The sequence below is a fragment of the Triturus cristatus genome, chromosome 5_2 (assembly GCF_964204655.1).
Source record: "Triturus cristatus chromosome 5_2, aTriCri1.1, whole genome shotgun sequence".
NCBI lineage: Eukaryota > Metazoa > Chordata > Amphibia > Caudata > Salamandridae > Triturus > Triturus cristatus.
Genome location: NC_140588.1, coordinates 694,200,463 through 694,224,408, shown reverse-complemented (window position 1 = coordinate 694,224,408; position 23,946 = coordinate 694,200,463).

Sequence of the window (23,946 nt, the reverse complement as noted above, 5' to 3'; positions counted from 1 at the left end):
GGACTTGGAAATAGGCGTCCTGTAAACCAAACGCTACCATTTAGTCTCCTTGATCGATGGGCAGAGATGACTTGAGCCAAGTGAGCATTTTGAACTTCTCCTACTGGAGGACACGGTTGAGAGCCCTGAGGTCTAAGATAGGACACAGGCCTTTTTCCTTTTTGGGTACCTGAAAGTACTGGGAATAGCAACCACGACCTACTTCTGGCACAGGGACCCGTTCAATAGCTCTCTTGGACAAGAGATCCGTAACTTCCTAGCGGAGTAGGGCCAAGTGATCCTCCAACATGTGATGGAGTGCTGGTGGCATGGAGGGAGGTTTAGAGTTGAAGGGGAGGGAGTAGCCCCTTCGGACTATCTGCAAAACCCACCTGTCCGACTGATTTTTTTCCAGTGGGGAGGTGATGGCGAATCCTGCCACCCACTGGCCTCTGGTAGCCCTGAAAGGTCAGACTAGGAAGGTTTGGAGGCTGCAGTGGGGGGTATGGGTGGACTGGCCTGCCCTCTGGTCTGCAGGCCTGCAGATTCGCATCCCTGGGTCCCAAATCCGCAGCTGCGCATAGGCTGGGTAGCTTTAGCGGCCCTGTGGCTCAATTGGGTGGAACGTGGTGGGGCATCCATTCTGTAGCCACAAAAGGGGCGAAAGGCACACAGCGTGGATGGAGTGAGAGGTTGCTGTGAGGCTCAAGGATCTGGCGGTAGCCCTAGAATCCTTGAAGCGCTCGAGCGCGGAGTCCGCCTTGTCACCAAACAGGTGAAGGCCATCAAAGGGCATGTCCAAAAGGGTAAATTAGACATCTCTTGAAAAACCAGACGTCCTCAACCAGGCATAGCGCCTCACGGCTACTGACTTGGAAACCGTTCTGCCCAGAGAGTCGGCGGTATACAGCCCAGACCTGATGCTGAACTTAGCTGTGTCTTGACCCTCAGCAACTGCGCGGGTGAGCATGGCCCAGGCCTTCTCCGGGCACAGTGGCAGCACTCGCACAACCGTATCCCATACTGTATGGGTATAGTGGCCAAAGAGGCATGCAGTGTTCACCGACCGCAGCCCGAAGCTGGTGGAAGAAAACATCTTCTTCCCAAGGTGGTCCAGCTTCTTGGATTCCCTATCAGGGGGATCAGTAGGGAATTCGCCTTTAAGGACGAGGCTTGGAACACCAAGCTCTCTAGGTGGGGTGTTGATAGAGGAAAAGTGGGTCGCCTAGGGCTGGGCGGTGGCGTCGGGCAATCATCCTTTCCACAGGAGCCTCTGTGGTGGGCTTGGACCAAGTGCCCAGAAGGATGTCGGTGAGGGCTCCATTAAAAGGTAGCAGGGGCTTCAAAGAGGCCTCTGCCGGCTGAGGCACCTCTGTCAGGAGGTTTGTCCTGACTGGCACCGTAGGAAGCTCGCGGCCCAAGGCCTCAGCCGCCCTACGCAACACCACTGCATAGGAAGCCCCTCCTCTGTAGCCAAGATAGGGGGAGAGTATGCCAAGGTCTGGAGAGGTTCCAAAACCCTGGCATCACCCAACTCCTCTCGCCAGTCCGGCTCTTCAAGCTGGTCAGCTAAAGGGTCAATAGATCCCTCCCAGTCCCCCTCACCCTCCTCTGGCTGCCACTCAGGGCGATAGGGAACGCCAGGGATGAAAAGTGGTACAAAAGTACCCTCTGGCGTCGGTATAGACGTCAGTCCGGCACCAGGTCCAAGGCGGGGGTGAGGCCGGGTTCAACGCCGGTTGGGGGCACAACTGGCATTGGGGCATCGTCACTGGAATCGGCACCGGGGAAGGTACCATGAGGTTGACCGGCACGGATCCAGATCTAGGCCTGGTTCCTCAGGGGCCCTCCGGCACCAGGGTCGGAGCCACTGGCATCGAAGTACCAGGGCCCCCAGCCGAGTCTGTGGGGCCCAAAGGCACGCCTTCGGAGTTGGGCTGCCCAAAAATGCTATGGAGTGCTTCGTAAAATACAAAGTTGGGCAGTGGACTCTCCGGCTCCGGGAAAGGAAGGGAAGCGCGGAGCCGTCCCAGTGGGTTCCGAAGATGTAGCCGGAGAGTGGCAAAGCTTGGGGTCCTGCGTCATGTCGGCTGACAGACGGGGAAAAGGCGAAGAGCAACAATGCTTCTTTGCCTTCTTCTTGTGCTTCGACTTATTGGAGGAGTGCGAAGACTTCGAGGAGGATTGATGATAACACCGAGACCATTACTGCAACCTTCCCCTCAACCGGGACCTCGAACAACGTGGAGCAGACTGCAGGGCCTCCAAAAGCTTTCAGGACCGCTCCCACAAAGACTTTGGGTTTGTGGCCAGGCAATGGGAGCACGACTTCAGATCGTGGCCGCACTCAAGGCACCAACGATACAACAGGTGCGGATCGGTGACCGCCATCAGCTTGTGACAAGAGTCACAGGGCTTGAAACCGGTCCAACGATGGGACATCCCTCAATCACCAGGAGTTGAAGACTCGAAAAAGACGTCAACAAATGTCGAAAAAGTTTAGTTAAAAAATGACTAAGGGGCATGCTCTCGCCGGACCTGCGCTGGCAGGCGCGGAAAAAGAAAGAACTGACGTCAGCGTGCAGAGGCGGTGTCTAAGTAGACACCGCAACCTCATCCCGGCGACCACAACGCCTATGACGGACATGGAGGTGACGGACTCCACCTAACGACTCGCAGGAGTACTGCTACAAAAAAAATCTCTGGATCCAGTCTGAAGCCTGGGGGTAATTCTAAGGTAAGGAATCTATAACTAAAGTCTCTTTCAGATATGTAAATATCAGCTTCTACCTGACTGGTTCTTCACTCATTTGTGAAGAACCTTCTTCAAGACTTAAAGACCTGGTGAGATCTGAAAGGACCTCTGTGACGATGCAAGAGCACTCTACAGGCATGTTGGAGATGCTTGTCAGGAGGAATGTCTGACTGAAGATGGAGAAATGGCACCCCCAGATGAGAAAGGAGACATCTGGAGACACCCACCCTCAAATCTACCAGTATGTTGCCATCAGCTGACTTCATATACGTTCCTGGTGCAAAGAGGACTGGTTGTAGTGCAAAATTGGTTCAACAAACCACTTCAAGTGGGAGATCAGGACAAGCCTCAACTTTATATGTACCTGGAAATGGCATGAAAACCACACCACAACAGGGAACCCAAAACATAGCAGGAATAACTCTTCAGGTAGGATCGCCACATTCTGAAATGTACCTTTTACCCTCCACTTCCTGTACAGGTGCAGAAGGCCATAGCAAAGATTTGCTTTGGAATACACCAGAAGGACAGATAGGCCCTATACCTCAGGAACTTTACAATTGGATCAGAGACATAGCTCCCTATACGAAAGGGGTGTTGGAGCCCAAGAAATTTCTGTTTTAAAAAATGTTACGGACAAGACTCTTGATGTAGCAAAACTCAAGGTAGGTCTAGAAAAATGACAATGGGAACTATAAGTCCCACTACGATATATACTTATGAGGACAACAAACTACTGTTCGTATGCAAGGACATTACCAGACGTGTTCAAAACACACGTGAGAAGCTGTCCAAATCGGCACAGAAGTGTAGGGTGGACATACAAAGGTCAAAGACATTACAGATTTTTTAAAAACAAAATTACCATAATTATTAATTAATTAATATTAACAACTAATTATTCATCAATTAAAAATAAATGACTTCCTACCTTTTACCCCTATAAACTCCACAACCAACACATAAAATTAAACAAAAAAATTAAAAGCACAATTAATGCCATTAAATATCAATTAAATAAATATTATTAAATAAAAAATAATCATAAAATATTATAATTAAATTACTTCCCACCCTATTCCCCTATAAACCCACAACCCACCACTGAACTAAAAGACGGAAAATAAAATTAAATAAATGTGATAACTACTAGAAATTTAACACATATATTAAAAAAAGAAACACTTATATTAAAAAAATGACGACATACATTTAAAATATATACTGAAATACATAACACTAATTAAAAAATCAATATTTTAAACAACTATATTTTTGAAAACGATATTAATGACTTCTATATTTTTTTAAATTGAGATTACTTACCTTCAAATCGATATTCTTGTGAACGATATTTTTGAACTCTATATTTCCATTCTACAATATTTCCACCTCGATATTAATGTAGTGTGAATTTTTTGCCTCGATATTTTGTCTCATTACCATTCCAAGTGATTCTGGTAACCACAATTGCTCTCAAGTGTGGTGGTCTTCCAAATTGGGTATAAGCTGCCCACACACGCCGAGTCCCTTGACCCCTTGAAGATACAGTGCCTGTTTCAGATGTGCCAGTGGTTACAGTGAGACAGCTGTCTCAGGTTAGCCAAACTGTAGAGGAGGCTCCAGCTACTGGGACTCTTAGCACTGGTCCTGAGGAGGGTCTGAGAGAGTGAGCTTTATTGGGTACAGAAGGGTCACGAGAGGAAGAGCTGACGAGGCAAGATGTTGAAATAAACAAAGGGAACAGTGCATCTGAAGTGCTAGTAGGAAATAGAGACCGTTGGCCTAAAAGAAAAGACACGATAGAAACACATTCTAACTGAAGGCAGAGTATCACAACAGTTACAGAAGCTTCTAGTTAGTTGAAACAAAGTGATAGTGATGATGAGGGCTCGTCAGCTAGAAGGTCCAAACAAGAGAAAGTCCAAGTCGCAAATACGCTGCACCAGAGTGGCCTGACCTGCCATTAAATGATTGGGAAAAAGCATATTACGCCTTTTTGTTTAACAATTCAAGCTCCTATGAACCACCTTGAGAAACTGTTGGGCTCATATTGAACTTTGCAAACACAAATTAAGTCAATACAAGGAGATGGAGGTGCAAGAATGTATACGATTTATGGACTGAATCAACAAAGCTGTGAGTAAATGCTAAGTGTGATAAGGAGAAGCTAAAATCAATCTAAACAAGTTCCTAATCTCCATCTGTGCTGCAACACTGTTAACATCAAATTTTAACATTAACAAGGTCTGATTCTAGAGAAGTCATGGATCCAAATCCAGTATCATTGAAACACAAACATGTATGTGCATGTAAGTGCATGTATATTTGTTACATTTTTTTAATTCTTGCCATATTTCTAATAATTCTAAATTTACCTCATCATATGTATCTAGAAAAAACGAAACCTACTTATGTTCCTAAATCAAAGGACTAAGCAAGTTATCTGACAAGACTTTACATGGAGATCAGTTTACTAGCAATTTCTCATTGAATGTCTTTACTAAATTACTTTATGAGTACGTTGAAACCAAGGCCAAGGCATGGAACTCCCTCCCTCTCCACCTCTGACAGACCACATTGCTCCCTAAGTTTCTAAAGGACCTTAAGACCTGGCTCTTCAATGGAACTCAGTGACCCTCCAGACTTCTGCGGATGCCCCTCCCCTTTTTCCCCATTCCCTCATCGCCTTGAGACCCATCTCCGGGTGAGTAGTTTGTGCTCTACAAGCCCATGATTGATTGAAACCATAGATGCACAAAATTGTTGTGAGCGCTTACAGTTACCAACTTTGTTTTTAGAGGGGGTTACATACCATAATTTGCCTGCTACTTATGGAATCTTTTCTAGTGTACTAACTAGTCTTTTTTATTGCAAAGGACAATTTCAATATTATTATTCTAATTATGACATAGTCTTTTCTAAAGTGCCTATTAGAAAACACTCAATTCATGTGCCTTATACACAAACTGCTGAAATGATGGGGGAATTGTCAAACCCACTCAAAGCTTAGAAATTGCATATGCACACCAACATAATAATGGCAATAAAAATAAGTGACAAAAAAAAAAAAACATAATCTAATATGCCTCTTAAATAGAGTAGAAAAGGAATTTATAGAACCAATCACAGAGAAACGTAGAGGCATTAGGGATAAAATTGCAAATCACACAAAAACCCCACCATGGACTCTTAGAGAACCTGAATTTAAACTGCCTGGAAAACAAGCTGTGATTACTTTGTTCTGGCAACATTGAGGAAAGCTATGTATATTAAGGATTAGAGTAATAACTTTGTTGGTTCCAGCGAATGCGATAACACTTTTCAAATTGTAGGTGGTTGGGGATTAACTGGCACATGCATCAATATAGGATTTTGCGAGTCCTTAATAACGAATATTAAGGATTCGCTATTAAAGAACTCGCAAAATCCTATACATGTAGGAATCGCAATATTAATTGCGATTCCTACACATTCCTTATTTGCGACTCACAAATAGCGAGTCGCAAATAAGGATTAGTTTCCCATTCATTCCTATGGGCCTACAGGCCCATAGGAATGAATAGGAAATTGCAAGCGCTATTTGCGAGTACCAGTAGGTACTCGCAAATAGCTCCCGCAATTTCAAGGGTGCAAGGGTGTCAACATGACACCCTTTTGCACCCCTGAAATGATGTGTGCACACATGTTGCACACACACATGTGTGTGCGCAACATGAAACTTTGAAAAAAGCATAAAAGTGCTTTTTTCAAAGTTTTAGCAAATTACCATGAAGTCCTACTTCATGGTAATTTGCTCCCGCAATTAGCGAAATCGCTATTATTTTCACAATCATGCATAGCATTTAAGGAATCTCAATTTGAGATTCCTTAAATGCTATCGCAAATTAAGGAATCGCTATTTAGCGATTCCTTATATTGCGAGTTTTGCATTTGGGATGATGCATCCCAAATGCAAAAATACCGGTCGCAAAGGGGCAGATTCTGAGAATATGCCCGTTTGCGACCGGTATTTAGCTTGATGCATGTGCCCATAAGTTTGGGAGGTGTAGCTCCTGTATTTCTAGGGATTTACTACATTTGTGGGAAAACGCTTCCTACAGACTGCCTAAAAAATAGTATGGATCTTGCTACATGGGAATGGTTCTTCCAAAAATGTATCATGTGGATCAATCTGATGAAACCAATGAAGTGGAATATACCGGGCTCAAAAGGGGTGCAAGTGCTGCTGAAATAATAGGAGATATATTTGGTGCAATGATTCCATCAGTTGGGGTGATAGTAAATTCTCATAAAACTCGGAAACTCTCTACTGTAGTTGACAAATTGTCAACGGATACTGCCGATGGGTTCCTAGCCAAAGATACTGAAAGGATTGCTATGAGATCTATGGTGCTCCAAAACCATCTTGCTTTAGACATCCTCCTCGCAAAGGAAGGCAGAGTCTGTCAAATGCTGAAGGTACAACAATATTGCACCTATATCCCTGATAAGAGTAATGATTTGAAAGGGTCCATTACTAGCATTACACATCTGGTAAAATATCTGAGCAGATTAAAAGCTGATGGTGCTAGGGAATCAATTGTCAAAGGATTTTCTGCAATGGAAAAATATTTTACTAACCTGGGAAAGGGACTAGTGGGACAGAGATTAAGACCTGTACTAACAATTGCTGTTTGAATACTAAGGCTAATTATTTCTATCAAAATCTTTACATGCATAAAAACGAGAAAAGAGGGGTGAAGAGAAAAAGAGCTGAGATAGAATTATAAGCTAGACAATGCAGATACTATGATTAGATTAAAGCTCCAGGGCAATCTACACTAAAACTAATGAGAACAACAGAACTATAAAGTGACATCAGATGGCATAAAAATAAGAGTGTGATGGCTTGATTCACCATCAAAGGAGGGATTGTTGGAGAGGGAATCACATTTCAACTTTTAATGACATGAGAAAACAATTACGACACTTCTGAGAGAAAAATAAACGTGCCCCAACTACATGCTCAAGAAAAAATGACAGGACAAGAGAATTTTTGTTACTGCATCGTAAAAGCATGCAGAAAAGATGTAGTCTAGATGATATTATTTGTGTAAACAATGTAGAATGATATTTACTAATTGACAAAGTAAGTGCAAATATTATGATTTAACCTGATTATGATGGTAAGGATTTCTAAAATGTATCTTTTGTGTGAGTTAAGTGTGCACCTAAATGACAAAAAGAAAAGTAGGTGTTAACCATTCCTAATTAACGATGCATCCGTGAAACTTTCACAGTCTTATATTTCACATGTGTAGTAATGTTATACACCTAAAATTATATTCTGAATATATACCGTAGGAAAGTAGGATCTGCTTCTCATGGTTACCCCCACTTTTTGCTTGATTTTACACTGTTTTTGACTAGTCTGACTGAGATCCTGCTAATCAGGACCCCAGTCTATATGCTTTCTCCCGTAATATGTATTGACATGTAATTAGGTACACTCCAGATTAGATTCTGGGGTACCCTTATAAGTCCCTAGTATATGGTACACATTCACCCAGGGCATAGGTACCCCAGAGGCCTCCCATGGGCTGAAGCACGTATTATGCCACCCATGAGAGACCATGCAAAATAGAACTACAGGTCTGCCATTGCAGCTTGTGTATGCTGGTGCATGCACCACTTACTATAGATATAGGTTTGCTATATCTATAGGTCACTAAACTTAAAACCTATTAGTCACCCCTATAGTAGGCCTTGACAATCCTGAAGGCAGGGTGCTGGGTTTTACGTGAGAGGGTGCCCCTGCATGAGCACAGCCTCTCTGCAGCCTTCGGAGACCATTCTCCCGGGTTGTCTGTGACACAGTCAGACATATAGGTAGAGGTGCATTATAACCTCGCGGTAAATGCTATCTCGAACACAGCTGAAACAAAACAAGCTGTGTTTGGTATCAAACACCTTGGAATCATACCTCCACACCGGTAACCGGTGTGGGAGGTATGATTCCACCCCTCAGAAGCAAGCTTTGTGGGTCCCTGGTCTTCCCGGTACCAGCCTTTCTCGACCCAGACAGCACAAAATGGATGCTGTGGACCAGAGACACATTTGTGCCCTCCTGCTGCTGAGCCAAGCTCGAACAGAGGAAGGCAGCACAAAAGGCATAATGGGCATCCTGTCACAGGGAGGTGTGACCACCTCCTAGACAGGATTTAGTGTATTAGGACTGGGTGGGTGCACTTCCAAAGTGCCTGAAAGTGTGCACAAGGGGCACATTTGGTGTCTCTGTGCATAGTCCAGTTCAAACCAGTTCTGGGAGCTGTTGGTTCCTGCTCTGGCGCGAAACTGGACAAACGACATGGGTGTAACCACCCCCTGTCCTGACCCTTCACTAGGGGGTCCCCTGAATCTGTCCAACATTCTCCCGTGGGTAAAAAAGGGCTTACCTGGCTGTAGGACCCTAGATTTGACATGGACAAGATCCTGAACAAGAAACCACTTTCCTTCGACCGCCTGGAAACTCTGCACTTCATTAGACTTCGACTGGGCCCAACTTCGTCTCCCTCTCCCTCCAAATAATTGTCTGGGCCCGTGCACCACACAGGCTCCATGCAGGACCAATGGAGCATAAAGGACAGCTGAAGTATCTCCCTTGGGGTGAAGGAGTCACTCCCCTGCATCGCAGGCACCGTAATGCAACTGACTGGACTGCTGATCCTGAGATCCTGCAGACTCCGAAGGCTCCAGCAACACAGGAGGTGGGTTGCTATGTTCCTTGTGGTCGAGCTGCTCTCTCACTAAGTTTGAGGCCAGTATCCCTCATGGGTGCCGAATAACACGAACTCCTGTGCACAGCATACTTTTGCAATTGCATATGCTTGTTGACGTTCTCCAACTTCGTGTATTGTGCTGTCGATAGCCCCAACCTCTGCGCACATTTCGTACCAAAGACTTTGGCCTCCTCACACTCTGTGCCCTGCAAGTTGTTGTTTGGTGAAAGTGCTAGAGGTCCCCTTGTGACTCCTGTGTCTTCGGCCTGTGGGTCCACTTGAGGGACAATCCTGATTTTCTTGGGCTCCCCTGGTTGCTCCAGGCCTTCCCTGACTCCTCTTGCTGTGGTGAGTCCTCTGGTCCTTGCTGGGCCAGACCGTAACCTTTCTTGACCTTTTTCACGGGTTGCCGTTGTTAAGGCTTGTTGGTGCTCCTGCCGGACACCGACCCCTCAGCACTCGACCTCCTTCGTGGGACAGCTCGTATCTGGCTCCTGGTTGTCCGCGACGTCTCCTGGTCCCTACAGCTGTAGAGTCAAGGTCTCCTTCTTTGCACCTGAACCACCCAACATCGGTGGGCATTCGTCTACCGAGCCCCTGGTCACACCTGAGTGACCAGACTCTGTCCCCTCTGCTTTCAGGTTCCTTCCATCAAGAATCCACCAGCGTATTCCACCGGACGCTTTTTTTCTTTCCAGCAGTGGCATTTCTTTGAAGACACCCATTGAGAACACTTCACACCTATGCCCCCGGCTTCCCTGTGTCCTTTAACTTTAAAATTGCAACTGCGACTCTCCCATTGAATTGTACGTAGCACGCGGTCGTGTTTTAACACTGCACCCGTCCTCTGTGGGGTCCCTACCTACTCACCTTCGGTGGTTCCTTGGGGGTCCCAGTGATTCTACACATTCTAGACAATGTCTTGACTCGAGTCATGGGTCTTATACCACTATTTTAGTATATGGTTTGGTCTCCCCCGGGAGCCCACTGTGTATTACTGCAACTCACGATTGTTTCTGTGCTACGGTATTGTGTGCTTTATGTTTATCTGCGTGTAGCAGATACTGTGAGGTATTTAAGGTGTTATAATAATAAATATATATTCTTATAACTACTGTGTGGTTCTCCTTTCATTTAACCAACACAATAAGATTGCATTCTGGTAAAACAAGCTGCTTAGCATTCCTTCAAGACTAAGCCTGAAGGCTGCTCTCCACAGCTGCCACTTGGATAGCTTTTGAAGGTTATCTTTGCGCTCTTAAATCACCATAAGCGTTGTTTGGACTGGTGCAAGGTGCCCACTTTAATTAGTGGGCATCATATACAAGGCCAACTTCAAACATATGCTTTGAAATATATTTACATTTTGGTACATCCGAAAAGTAGTAGTGTACCATCCTGACACGTTATTTGTAACCATACTAGATGATTTCAAGTACATCAGCGTTATATTAGAATCGTGACTGTTTATATTTCTCTATGAATGTATGTTAAATAATTATATATATTCAAAGGTATTTTAGCTCACCTGAATGTGGGCCTGACAGCATACGTGAAGTTTCTTGACTTGCTGAATCCACTACTCGTGAGAGAATTTCTCAATATAATCAATAATGTGAAACAGTGTTTTCTCTCCTGAGTTCTAGTGTACTGCACAAGATACTTTGCTACATTTTTTGTTCCAGTCTGAAACATCGGTCTGGGAAACTGTCCTCTCGAATTCATTTATGTGCTCTTGCTAAAGGAGTGTTGTTCTGATGTTTCACATTTTGGATTGCTTAAGGACTGCGTAACTGTCCCACTGATTCCTCTACATTTTGGTGCCGATTAGGATCCTGGAAAAACCGGGTACGAACCGTCGGTCGGAGCGTTTTCTCCGTCCGACTCGTACCCGGTAAAATAACCCTACAAACTTGCAAGTACGATTCGTACGGAAACACCATTTCCGTACAAGTCGGACAAAACACCGACCGACGAAAATATACAAACAAATGTGATCCGGGAAAGCGCCGACGTGACGTCGGGACGCTTTCAGGCAGCGTTTCACGAACCAGGAAGTACGATTCGAACCGACAGCAGTCCGGACGGCAATATTTTTACGGCACCCAAAAAGTGCCAGAAAAGCGAAGTACGCCGCGAAACGACCAGATCAGGGGGCCCGGTACGCGCCGTACCCCCCCCAACCCCCGTGAGTACGCGTCGTACCCCCCCCAGCCCCCGTGAGTACGCGCCGAACACCCCCCTCAGCCCCCGTGAGTAAGCGCCGAACCCCCCCCAGCCCCCGTATGTACACGCCGAACACCCCCCCAGCCCCCGTGAGTACGCGCCGAACCCCCCCAGCCCCCGTGAGTACGCGCCGAACACCCCCCAGCCCCCGTGAGTAAGCGCCGAACCCCCCCAGCCCCCGTATGTACATGCCGAACACCCCCCCCAGCCCCCGTGGGTACGCGCCGAACCCCCCCAGCTCCCGTGAGTACGCACCGAACCCCCCCGTGTATGCACACCCCCACCCGTGTACGTACACCCGTGTACGTACGAGTCGAACCCCCCGTGTATGCACACCCCCACCCGTGTACGTACACCCGTGTACGTACGAGTCGAACCCCCCCATGTATGTACACCCGTGTACGTACGAGTCGTACCCCCACCCGTGTATGTACGGTGCGTACCCCCAGCACGTAGCGCTGGGGGTACGCACCGTACATACACGGGTGGGGGTACGACTCGTACGTACACGGGTGTACATACACGGGTGGGGGTGTACATACACGGGGGGTTCGACTCGTACGTACACGGGTGTACGTACACGGGTGGGGGTGTGCATACATGGGGGTGTTTGGTGCGTACATACGGGGGCTGGGGGGGGTTCGGTGCGTACTCACGGGGGCTGGGGGGTTGTTCGGCGCGTACATACGGGGGCTGGGGGGGTTCGGCGTGTACTCACGGGGGCTGGGGGGGTGTTCGGCACGTACATACGGGGGCTGGGGGGGGTTCGGTGCGTACTCATGGGGGCTGGGGGGGGTGTTCGGCGCATATGCGGGCCCATGTCTCCATGGTTGCTATGGGAGTTCGGTCCGTACGGTGCATTTTCCATACGGTTGTCACATCGGACGCACGGGACGGATCGTACTTAAGCGCTCGGACTTCACTTTTCACGTTTGTACGTAAAATCGTCCGGGGATGTGTCGGACACTTTTTCCGACCCGAGGACGTGTGGGGAAATTTTCCCAATGCGATTCGTATGGACTTTTTCCCATACGAATCGTACTTGGCAGTTTGTACGCTACTTGTACGATTCGTACGGTAAAAAGACCGGATACGAGTCGTACGGGGAAAATTTTTCCAGGATCCTTATCGGCACCTTTGTGTCTTCTTTATGTCACCTAACACTCATCCTATATGAACTGACCAATGAACTGAGTGGTGTGGTCCAATGAGGTGATTCCAAGGAACTTCAAGAATATAATATTGCCCGATTTAACTGACAGTTGCGCTGAATGGTGATGGCTGGGCTGCTGGCTATTTCCTTACTTTCATAATTCTGCTGACTCAAACGAATCGCGTGGTGGAGACTTTGCAGAACTTTCTTGGCATTCTTCACTTGCCCTATGCAGACTCACCCGTTTTCCTTTCCGAACTGACGCATATGCCATATGTGCCTAGTGGTCTCTTCCTTTTTGGGAGTCTACTTGAACTGGCATGTTTTATGTACTTTCCTGAACTCTTGAGCTTTGGTATTGTTTTAGAATTTGTACAAATCGCCTCATAACCTTATGCAAATTTACTGATGTACTTGTCTTCTTATAATTCTACTAAACCAGACTAAAATTACCAATTGACTCAGCTACCATGATCTATTTCCTTCCAAATGATTGTGTATTCTTTATTTTGGGTTTATCAATAATCAGGATAGATCATATTAGAGAGATCTCGGAGCATCAAATACTAATATTATTATTCTGTATAGCTTTAACTGAGTCTTGGTATGTATAATTTTGGCTCGCCTTCGTTGGGTTTGCAGTGATAATCCTATACCTTTATAGCATTGTTCTGAGAGTAATTTACATGAATCTAATTTCTAGTTTGCAGTCCAGTTATCCAATTCCTGGGCCTCATTGGGTGACTGTTAGGACCCTTTAGATACGTTCCCCTATCTGCACAAATCATGGTTCACAGGAGGACCAAAAGAGTGGTATAACAAAAGAAAGGGAAAGAACATTTATTTGGGCCCAGTAATGCTACAGCAGTTGCCTGATGTCTTGGCACAGTTTACTGGAGTCGTACTAGTCCACTAGACACTGGATAGATGCAGGATGGTAGTGCCTGACCAGAGTGCCAGTACACCCTGATACCCCCAGATGTCACAAAAAGAAAGGTGGAGGACTGTACCACAGGACACCCTTCATCAGCTACAGATTGTAACTGGAAGTACCACACAGGGTCCCACAGCATGAGGTGGGAGTCTGGGCAACGTGATCTCACTTTTAAGGACTGGAGTCAAGCCTCCCCGTCTCCCTCCATCTCTGTTGATGTGCAACAAGCTTCCTTATCTTGAGCAGCTGTCTTCAACTTCCTTGTGTTCCAAGCGGCAGTTCCACAAGACTCACACGACAACTGGTTCTTTGACTGATGCTGCTGACCGATGTCCTTGCTCCTCGTCAAACTGACAAATTCATTTTCAGCACAATCCATCAGTCACAGAGACAACATACTCAAGTTCAACCCCTATTGAGGGGTTTTCAAACAAAGTTAGCAAGCTTCTTGTCTTGCCTTCACACCACGGGCCATGGCTAGTTTTCTTGAACAGACCCAGTGTGGGCCAGCCACCTTGTCAAACAGTAGACTAGTCTTGAATAATAACTGACCACTAAGGCAAGACTTTTATCACTTCCAATTGATAGGCTGATTCAATCAGAGGATCAGCTACTTTTGAATCATGGGTGCCCTTCCAATCGTGGGGCACATGTGTGGCATGTTCACTGCATGTTCAAAGCATTCAAAGGTTGACTTACTGTATTCCCCAGACAGGCTCTTAGTGCCAACCCGGGCTATTCTCCAAAGAGGAATTTGAAATGAATTCCAGACCAGGAGGTCCAAACATCACTCAACAGAAAGGGGGGGGGGGGGGGAAGAGTCCCCACCTCCCAGAGTTAGTGCATTTAAACACAGATAAGAGCCCAGCCCACCAGGCTCCTGCAAGGAATATGGGGGGGGGGGGCACAGGGGAACGGGAATGTCCAGCAGAACAGCTCAGTTCACATTACAACACAATGGCTCAACTCACCAAACTCTCACACTACACCCAATGCATCTCAAACACACATCCCATGTAGACAAAGGCAATGGGATCACAGGCAAGAGAGACTGCACAGACTTGGCTCACGCTTCCTAGAATACAAAGACAAAGGTATACCTGACTATAGATTTATTCCTGCCACCACTGTCAGTCCACCACAGCCTGTGTAAAAACAGAAGTAGTCACTCTGTGAAGTAGGGGGGCACTATGCATGCCCCCCTCGACGTAAGAACCAAGCTCTAGGGTCTCAATTCATGTAAACAGGGAGATCCTCAGTGGACATGTATGATTGTCATGCTCACAGAGGTAGGGATCTAGACAACATATAGTAACATTTCAGTGACTTGCCTGAAGATCAGCATAAGGCAGGGAAAGCACGGTCTCCAGAGACATGCAGAAGACTTCCCATCCTAACATATTAGTTGTATAATGTATAGCTGGGTGAGAAGGACACTTTGGGTTGTGTGCGCGCGTGCAAGGCTGCGTAGATGAGATTGGATATGGATCCACAGCTACAGGTGTGTGGAAAGGACAGCGACCTGACCAGATGGCTCCACAGAACCAGGGACAGGGAGTGGAGACCTGGAACCTTCTGAGAGTGGGTCTTGTGAAACTGCCCTGTGCCTCCAGGGCAGTGCACATGTCTGTTTATGATTATTATAAGGTTTTGGAAGGGAATGGACCGAAGCCGAGACACGCGGACGCAACCCCCAGCTCCCCAGGCAGTATGACGAGGCTTGCAGCGCCGGAAGCGATGGCAGGGTAAGGGCTCGAGGAGCGAGGAGCGAGGAGTGGCGGCGTCTCTGCCGGTCACTATGGCAATATTGTAATAAGTTGTCCTGCCCTGCCTTTGTTCTATGGCGTAATGGCGATGTGCGAGCTATGCAAGTGTAGGCAAAATGTGGCGTTACTACAGAAGGTGGCTCAGCGAGCGGAGGGCTGTTATGTGGAAACATTTGCGCTATCACGCACAGCGTCTGCCTGACACTCTCTACCCATGGCATTTACTGCCCCTTCTGCGCATCTCTCTTGGCGACTCAAGCATTGTATAAATGTTCAGGCAAAACACTTTCTGAAGTTATTTGCCTTTTCTACACTTTCCCATATCTGGCAGGTAAAGAGAGAACTATTGGGATGTGGCCAGGATCACACAGAGCAGACTAGCTGGAAATCTGGATTTGGAAACCGTTCGTAGTTTCTCAGTTAGTGAGGTCATCATGTTTCCCCCATCCCCTCTGCATCAATGGAAAGGTTAATATATGTACTGCTGCTACAGGCTGTGCATGAGTGCCCTTGGCCAATGTTATACAACAATGATCTATATATCTGTTTCTGATGGATATTAAAATAAATCATGCATAATTGTTTTTCTTTTTCCCCTGTGAGTTTACAGACATAGTTATTTGGACGATTCCCTTTCTCTCCCCCTGAACCCATGCCCAGGGGAGGGGGCAGATTTCTTGTTTACTGTTGCCACATGTGCTAGGGCGCTGAACAGTCACTACTGAAGTGCTGCTGGTGACCGAATTTTAATATAATGAATGGGATGGCGCATATGAGTGCCTCTGCTTCATCACTTCCCGGGCTGTTAAGCTACCATGACTCTAAAAAATTGAGAAATAGTTAAAAGGGGGGTTGAGAACACATCTCAAATAATAATTACAATCCATACTGGAGTGTACCACTAAAATCACTAAATAAACCTGTGCTGAACCCCCTGACAGCTTGGCACAAAATAGTCAGTCTTAGCTTAGAGGCAATGTGTAAATTATTTATGCAGTACTAAAACAGGGTTGCATGATGCAGCAACCAAATGCTAAATTACGCATGCCTGAACCACGCATACGGATAAATACCCAGAACATTGTGGATTTCTAGCACGCATGTCTGAACCACGCACTTTTAGTAAATGCATTTTAAACGTCTTTACAACGAAGAACAATACCCTGCATGCCTTAACTACGTATTTTTCTCTATAAATGCTTACTATTAATAATATTAAACTATATATCCAATCAAACAAATTGAACTTAAAAAAAACCAGCACGTCATCCTTACAATGGACTCATGTATAATTTTTTTTAAACTATGTATATTTATAAATTATCCAAACTAAACTTTCATTAAATTAAAATACCAATAACACCGTACCAGACGACGATCCAAGCTGAAGCTGAGAAAATGTAGTCCTTAACCTATTTTTACACATATGAGCGAGTAGGTTTCTAAAATGGAGGACAATCAGACACTAGAACGCTTCAAAATGCATTTTTTAAAACAATAAACAAATACACTTTCTCACATAAATAAACGTTTAAATATAAACCCTTTTCAAAACATATACTTTTTTAAAATATAGAGCACCTCCCAAAAAACATTTAAAAACAGCCGACCACCATTTTGTTGTCAGTGGTACTCAGGATATCTAACTGACCACACTCTTAGTTTGCAGCTGCGCTTTACATCCCACATATCTTGGTGAACAGTGTCATCTAGTGTCTCCAAAAGGTAAATGTAAAATGAATATAACTATTAACAACCCCCCAATTGAATGATAGTACATAAGTACACATTTTTAATCTCAGAATTTGAGAGAATTTCTTCTCAACGTAATAAACCACTACCTTACACATTTCGCTATTACTGGAATGTAAGTGACTTTTTTATTTATATTAAAAAGTGTTTTAGTGTTGAATCTCTAATATGCTTTACATACATTAAAGAACATTACTTCACAGCAATAGGAAAGTGACCTACACACTACTGTAGAGGTTTTCTGATTAACGACGAATTAAATAAAAAGTGGATTTCAAGTCTTTAGTTCTGAAATAACAGAAAGAGTACAACATATTTTAATAATAATTTTACCCCAAAAAATGCTTGCCTTTTACAAAAGCTATGACTGAAAGATAACCCACGGAAATTGTAAAGCTTCCCCATTCTAAACAAAATTATTACGTAAAAATACTACATCATGTACTACTTAAATGATGACTAGTGCAATTCAAATTTACTATACAAATTTTTACTTTTACTTCTTATTCTTTCAGTTTTACATATATCAGTCTACTAATGTATAAATTAAGTACTCAAAAACGTCATACGCAATATTTTGTTTTAAAAGCCAATGCATACATACACATGCTTACCTCAGGGCAGGTGGTGAACAATGACTTAGGGATCAAAATACTAATCCTACTCCACCGGTTACTTACCTCAGGGCAGGTGCTGGAGAGTGGCATGGAGTACCAAATTGATATTCCAAATCTGCCAGGTACTTATCTTAGGGCAGGTGCTGGACAATGACTTTTGTTTCAAATTTACTATTCCAACTCCGCCAGGTACTTACCTCAGGGCAGGTGCTGGGCAATGACTGGGGGGTGAAAATTAATGTGCCAACTCAAATAAACATAAGGTAATAATAATTAACAAGTAACTTAGTTATTCACATTTTCCAAAGAAAGTAAGATTTTTTGCAACGAGATAGAATTTCTTCAAACAAAAGGACTATAAAGTCCAATAAAAACAGTGAATACTACCAAATAAATTCATGCACAATAAATATGTGTGCGATTGTGCACAAAGAACTGCATAATACTATAGATTCACAAGAATTAATTAACAATTTCTTGTTTTTCCAAGGAGAAAAAGAACTCAACTATAAATCCAAAAACCATCAACCAGGATACACATTTTCTGAAACTCAGATCCAGCTCAACTATTATCCATCAAACAAAAAGAAAATTAACCTCGGGTAACTTAAGCCTTTGGTGTGTCATTTGAAAACCCTATGCACTCTGTGCCATAAAAAATAATGTACTGTATGTTTTTTTTTTCTCAAGCAAATTGGTAAAACTTCCTCTATCAGAGAAAATGACAAATATAAACATCTGTTTTTCTCCATAAACATAGCAGCATAAATAAAATAAAGTATACAAATGCGTAAACATAAATACTCCAACTTAATTTCTTTTCGGTCTTACACAGAATGTACAACAATGGCATCCACTAGACAAGCCAATTATGTCAAATCAAGAACTGACAACAAACGTTTAAAATATGGTAGCTATCTCTTTGCAAAGAGAAATTGACAGAACCCAGGAGTCACTGAAGTGTGTGCAATTTTTCCCCTTGCCATTGCACAGGCAGAGCGGTTACTCTGGAAGATACCATTGTTAGGACAACAGAACATTACCACTCTGCTTCTGCAATGGAAATAGAAGTATGAGAAAATGTACAACAAATAAAGCGTCTCGCACACACCTCCAATGACTCCTGAGGTACTTACAAGAGGTTGCCCAAAACATTCCAGTGCATGTTGCCAGTAGCATGCCCTCCATCCCCAACCTTAGAAGGATGGTACAGAGGGAAAAACTGGCAAGTAATCCCCAACATGTAACACCCCAAATCTTTGAAGACATTAACATCACTCCTCCACTAACGGTAACTTTCTCCAACAAACCTTTCCTCGTGCATGACAATTAAACGCCTCAAAAAAGATTTTTAATTTTTAGCACTAACCATACCCTTGGCGAATAGTCCAATTTGGATGATAGATGGTACATTTAAATCAACATCCCATCCATTTTCACAAATGTATATTATTCATGCTAACAGGAATAACACAGTTGTTCCTTTACTGTGTGCGTTGCTCCCTAAAAACATTCCTCAACAGACACTACATTTTTAACAGTGATTAAATCCAAACCTTTGAATAAAAGTCCTGCAAAAAGTAATTCTTGATTTTGAGTTGTCAATGACTAACACTTTAACCAATTATACCCGGATACTCAAATTCAAAGTTGCTTTTTTCCACGTTTCGCAGGCATATTTGCAAAAGATTCAAAGGTCATCCTTGGTTGTATTTGTCAAGCAGCAAACTACAATTTGAATTGTGTAAACTAACTGTGTTATGTTTCGTACCACCAGACGATGTAGATGAGTTCTACACTTCCATTACGAAATCTGACTATTTTACCCGAAAATGAAGAGAAATTGGCCCCACTTCTAAATTACTTTGAGGATAAATGGATTGGCCATCTAAGACGGTCGGGTCACAGGAGGAAACCAAGGTATCCCATTAAATGGTAGAACTGCTATTCAACCTGCTTAGGTGGTGCGAAAACTAACAATGCCATAGAAAGATGGCTCAATTCCATCAACAAATCAATATCTAATCATCACCCAAATCTTGATCATTTTCTGGATATTTTGAAAAAGGGACAAAGTTTCCAAGAACTGAGACTTGCACAATCACTGTCAGGAAACCTGAATCCTCTAATCTCTCTAAAAAAAAAAAGTAAAGAAATGTCTGAAAGACTATGGTAACAAATTCAACAATTCTCGTTTATGGTGACTTCAGACGACCTTGGCAGTATTGCGTACATATTACATTTCTAGCACTGTCTAACACCATAACCACATTAGTAGTCAGTTTTTATACTCTAATTAATTAGTTAGTTTGGAAATTTCACGAAGTTTTTTTAATCAAAATTTTAGGAAAGTTGGGGTTCCTACCTATTGTAGTTTTATTTTTTTCAAGTCACAGTAACTTTTTTTAATCCACTAGTTACCATGAGTCTCCATCCAAGACACATTATAAATCCAGTAATTCTTTCACCTTTTTTTGTGCAAATCCCACATAGAATGAAAGCATCCACACCCATTTACCTTTTTTAAAGGAAACAATATTAGACTCAATCCACCAAAACTATATTATTTTCTATAAATGTTTCCAAACCTATTGCTTTTTTGAAGAAAAAAAACACTTCTTCAGGCAACTACATTAGCCTTAATTCGAACCAGATTATAAAGAAACAAGGGAACCCAAGTAAGGTCTGCCAGGGACCTTGGGAATTAAGCTATTTTTAAGAACAGTGGTCCCTAGAGAAACAACAGTAACAAGGGGGGGAAATGAATATAGACCCAGTCAGTAATATATTTGTATAACTTGTCCAGCTGGACAGAGGTCAGCTATTTAATATTTTAAATTTGAATAGGAACAATACAGACAAGACAATTTGTAAGTGGGACACAAGCCTGCATCCAACTAAACCAGGAGGGACGAACAATGAAGAACACAAAAGGCTGAGGCAAAGCTGTAGATTTGTTAAACACACAATTTTCAATGTATCAAACAAATTGCAAGAGAACACCTTTACACATTAAATGACAATTTAGAGCAGTGAATAAGGTGTATCGGGTAAATGGATCACCATCAAGACATTTAGAATAAGCATGCCTGTGTGCAATTGCCTGCAATAACTGAGGTGCAATTAGAAGAAGGCAAAAGGGGGAAAAAAGGAAATACAAATAATTAAAAGAGAGCACAGGTTCAGGTACAAACATAAGAGTAAAATGCAGACTAGTCTGTTTCATGTAGCAAGGTTTGGGTTCACCTCATAAACAGAGTACAATTACACATTTGCCTTAATGACAAGGTCTAAGGGAGGCCGTGCGAGTAGACCTAAAAACATGGAAGGAAGGAAAATGCATAGCCATTCTGCGCTTGGCCGTGTGAAGGTGCCTAAGAAATATGAAAAGGCGAGCGAATCCGCTGTGAACTGGGAAGAGTGAACGTGCGCGCCTTATGTAAGTTAAGCCGTGAATAAACACTTATAGGGAGACACATACATGTTGGCAACTCCCGCGCGGATACTAACAAATATGGAACTGAGGGCACGAATGGTGAACAGCCAGACCTGAAGGAGGAAAAATAGAGGTTCTATAGTAAGGGGGGGAAGGAGGAGATAAAATAGATGCTAGAGAATGAGCAGGCAGGTGCTTACCAAGAAAAATACAATCAGAGGTGTAGGGGAACCGGACCGCTTAGAGCGGTAAAGGTAATGTCGCGGTGTTAGTGAGACCTGTACAAACAAGAATAATAAGGAAAAAGTAAGGAGCGTGCAGAGCAATCGCTCTGAAATAGAAATTCGCGAGTGAAGGAAAAGAGGACTTACCCATCCAGTGATGGGTAGGGGAAGGCGCGATGGCTTGAGTATCCCCAGGCGCCCGCCACAATAGCCATTCGATACGGGTGTTCCGGACCACCCGCCACACTGCTTAATTGTTCCTCCAGACTGCGCTCGCCCCCCACGAGCCACACTGCTAGCTCTGGCTCCCAAAGACACCACAAAAACAGTGCCCGGCAGCGGGCCCTCAACCCCTACTGCTACCCCCTGCAACACACATATTGCCAAACTTGGGGCCTAGAGCCACAGGGTATCGGGAGAAAGACGGGGGGGGGGGCGGTAATGATCTGCATTCACCAAGGAAAAACAACGCCAGACCAGGGACATGACCGTGTGACCGACGCCAGACCAGGGACACAAATTGTGTCCAGACGACAGCGCGACAGGCAACAAAGAGGATCTAAGATGGAGGGGGGAGGCATAAATACCCCCCCCGTCCCCCGGCGCGCCGGACATGACGTGTCTGGCGCGCCCTGGGACACCTCCTGGAGTCCTGTAGTAGAGAGCGGGGGTGTGGAAATGCCCAAATGGAACTAAAGGGGGCCGCCCTCTGAGGTGGCCCCCTGCGGGAGCCGCATGCAGCCGCAGATCTCAGATTTGAATTCGCTGCGTTTCATGACACTGGTAAGGTGTCTTAAGAACCCAATTTCCATCTCATGAGACAGGAGTTTTGAAAGGAAGTCATCACCCCAGGCAAATCAAGTAAGAGAATGCCAACACTGTCCTGGACAACCAGGGTGCAGTGTTTAGAAAGTGGTAGTACACCGCCCCCTCCCCATTAGCCTGCCCTATGAACAACACGTACCATAATATTCAAGGAGGTCTTGTGATATGGTGGTTACGCAATCACTGATCATGTCCGCAACAATAATTAAAAGCCAGTTTGAGAGGAAGAGTATTAAATGGAAAGCAGAGTTAAATAAGGTTTAAGAAAGTACTGACCATGAGCAGCAGGAAGTTTACAGCGGGGTGATGACTGTGATGTAAAACATATACAACAGACTGCACTGCATTCGAGCCCTCCCGTACAAGAGACTATCTCTCACCAGGCCAGGCGAACCTCTATCACACATGTGCGCGCCCATGCAACAAAGCTTCCAGGCAACACTGAAAGGCGCAAGCACAAGTTAAATAAGAATTGCTCAGTTTCCAGACATAGCAAGCAACTACCAGATACTATGCGAAACCATTAAATATAATTAGATTCCTTATCCACTTAACCGCCGTATATTCACACCCGTATACGAGTGCATGTGTATTTTCCTCTTCCTACTTCCTGAATCCGCCGCCTGAAACGTGTTGTGGCCTTACTTGTGAGTGAAACAACTACCGCGTTTATAAAGCCTTGAGGTTTCAAACAACTTTATTTAAAAAACAGAAGAAACCACATTGACTGAAATGTAGCTTTATACTAAAGCCCGCAATTGCGATAACAAAGATGACTTATCGCATGTATTTAAACACATATAAATAGCAATATATGAAATGGGTCCGGTCATACAACTTAATGCAACAACGCTCCTCTACCTCAAAGTACTGGGCATGCGCACACATGCGGGGGTGGGGAGCGCTTACAGACGGGGAGCTGGAAACAACGGAACACCGGCCAGGAAGAGAGCACGTCAGTGCGTGTGCGCCGTGACTTATCGCATGTATTAAACACATATACAAATGCAAATAGCATTATATGAAATGCGTCGGGTCAAACATCTTAATGCAACAACGCTCCTCTACCTCAAAGTACTGGGCATGCGCACACATGCGGGGGGAGCACTTACAGACGGGGAACTGGAAACAACGGAACATCGGCCAGGAAGAGAGCATGCCATCGCGTGCGCTCAATTGTGATTATGCCCCCGCCAGAAGAAAGTGCGCAAGTAAAGGGGCCAGTAGCCTTGGAAGGTTACAAATGACGACATAATTGTCATGAGGCGGGACTATCAAGCCTTAAACAAATCGGAAGGCAGCATTTACTGACCTAAGCCAATGAAAAGGAATGGCAGTGAGTGGGCGGAGCTTCCACAAAGCTTCCACACTAAAGTGTATACTGCATGTCTCGGAGACAGTGCAAGCACTGTCTAGGCGAGCCCTAAAAAGTGGGGGCAACATAAGTGCAGATCCTACTCTCCTACAGTGATGATGTGTTTCAGTACTCAACTAATAATTAATACTCACATTTTAAAA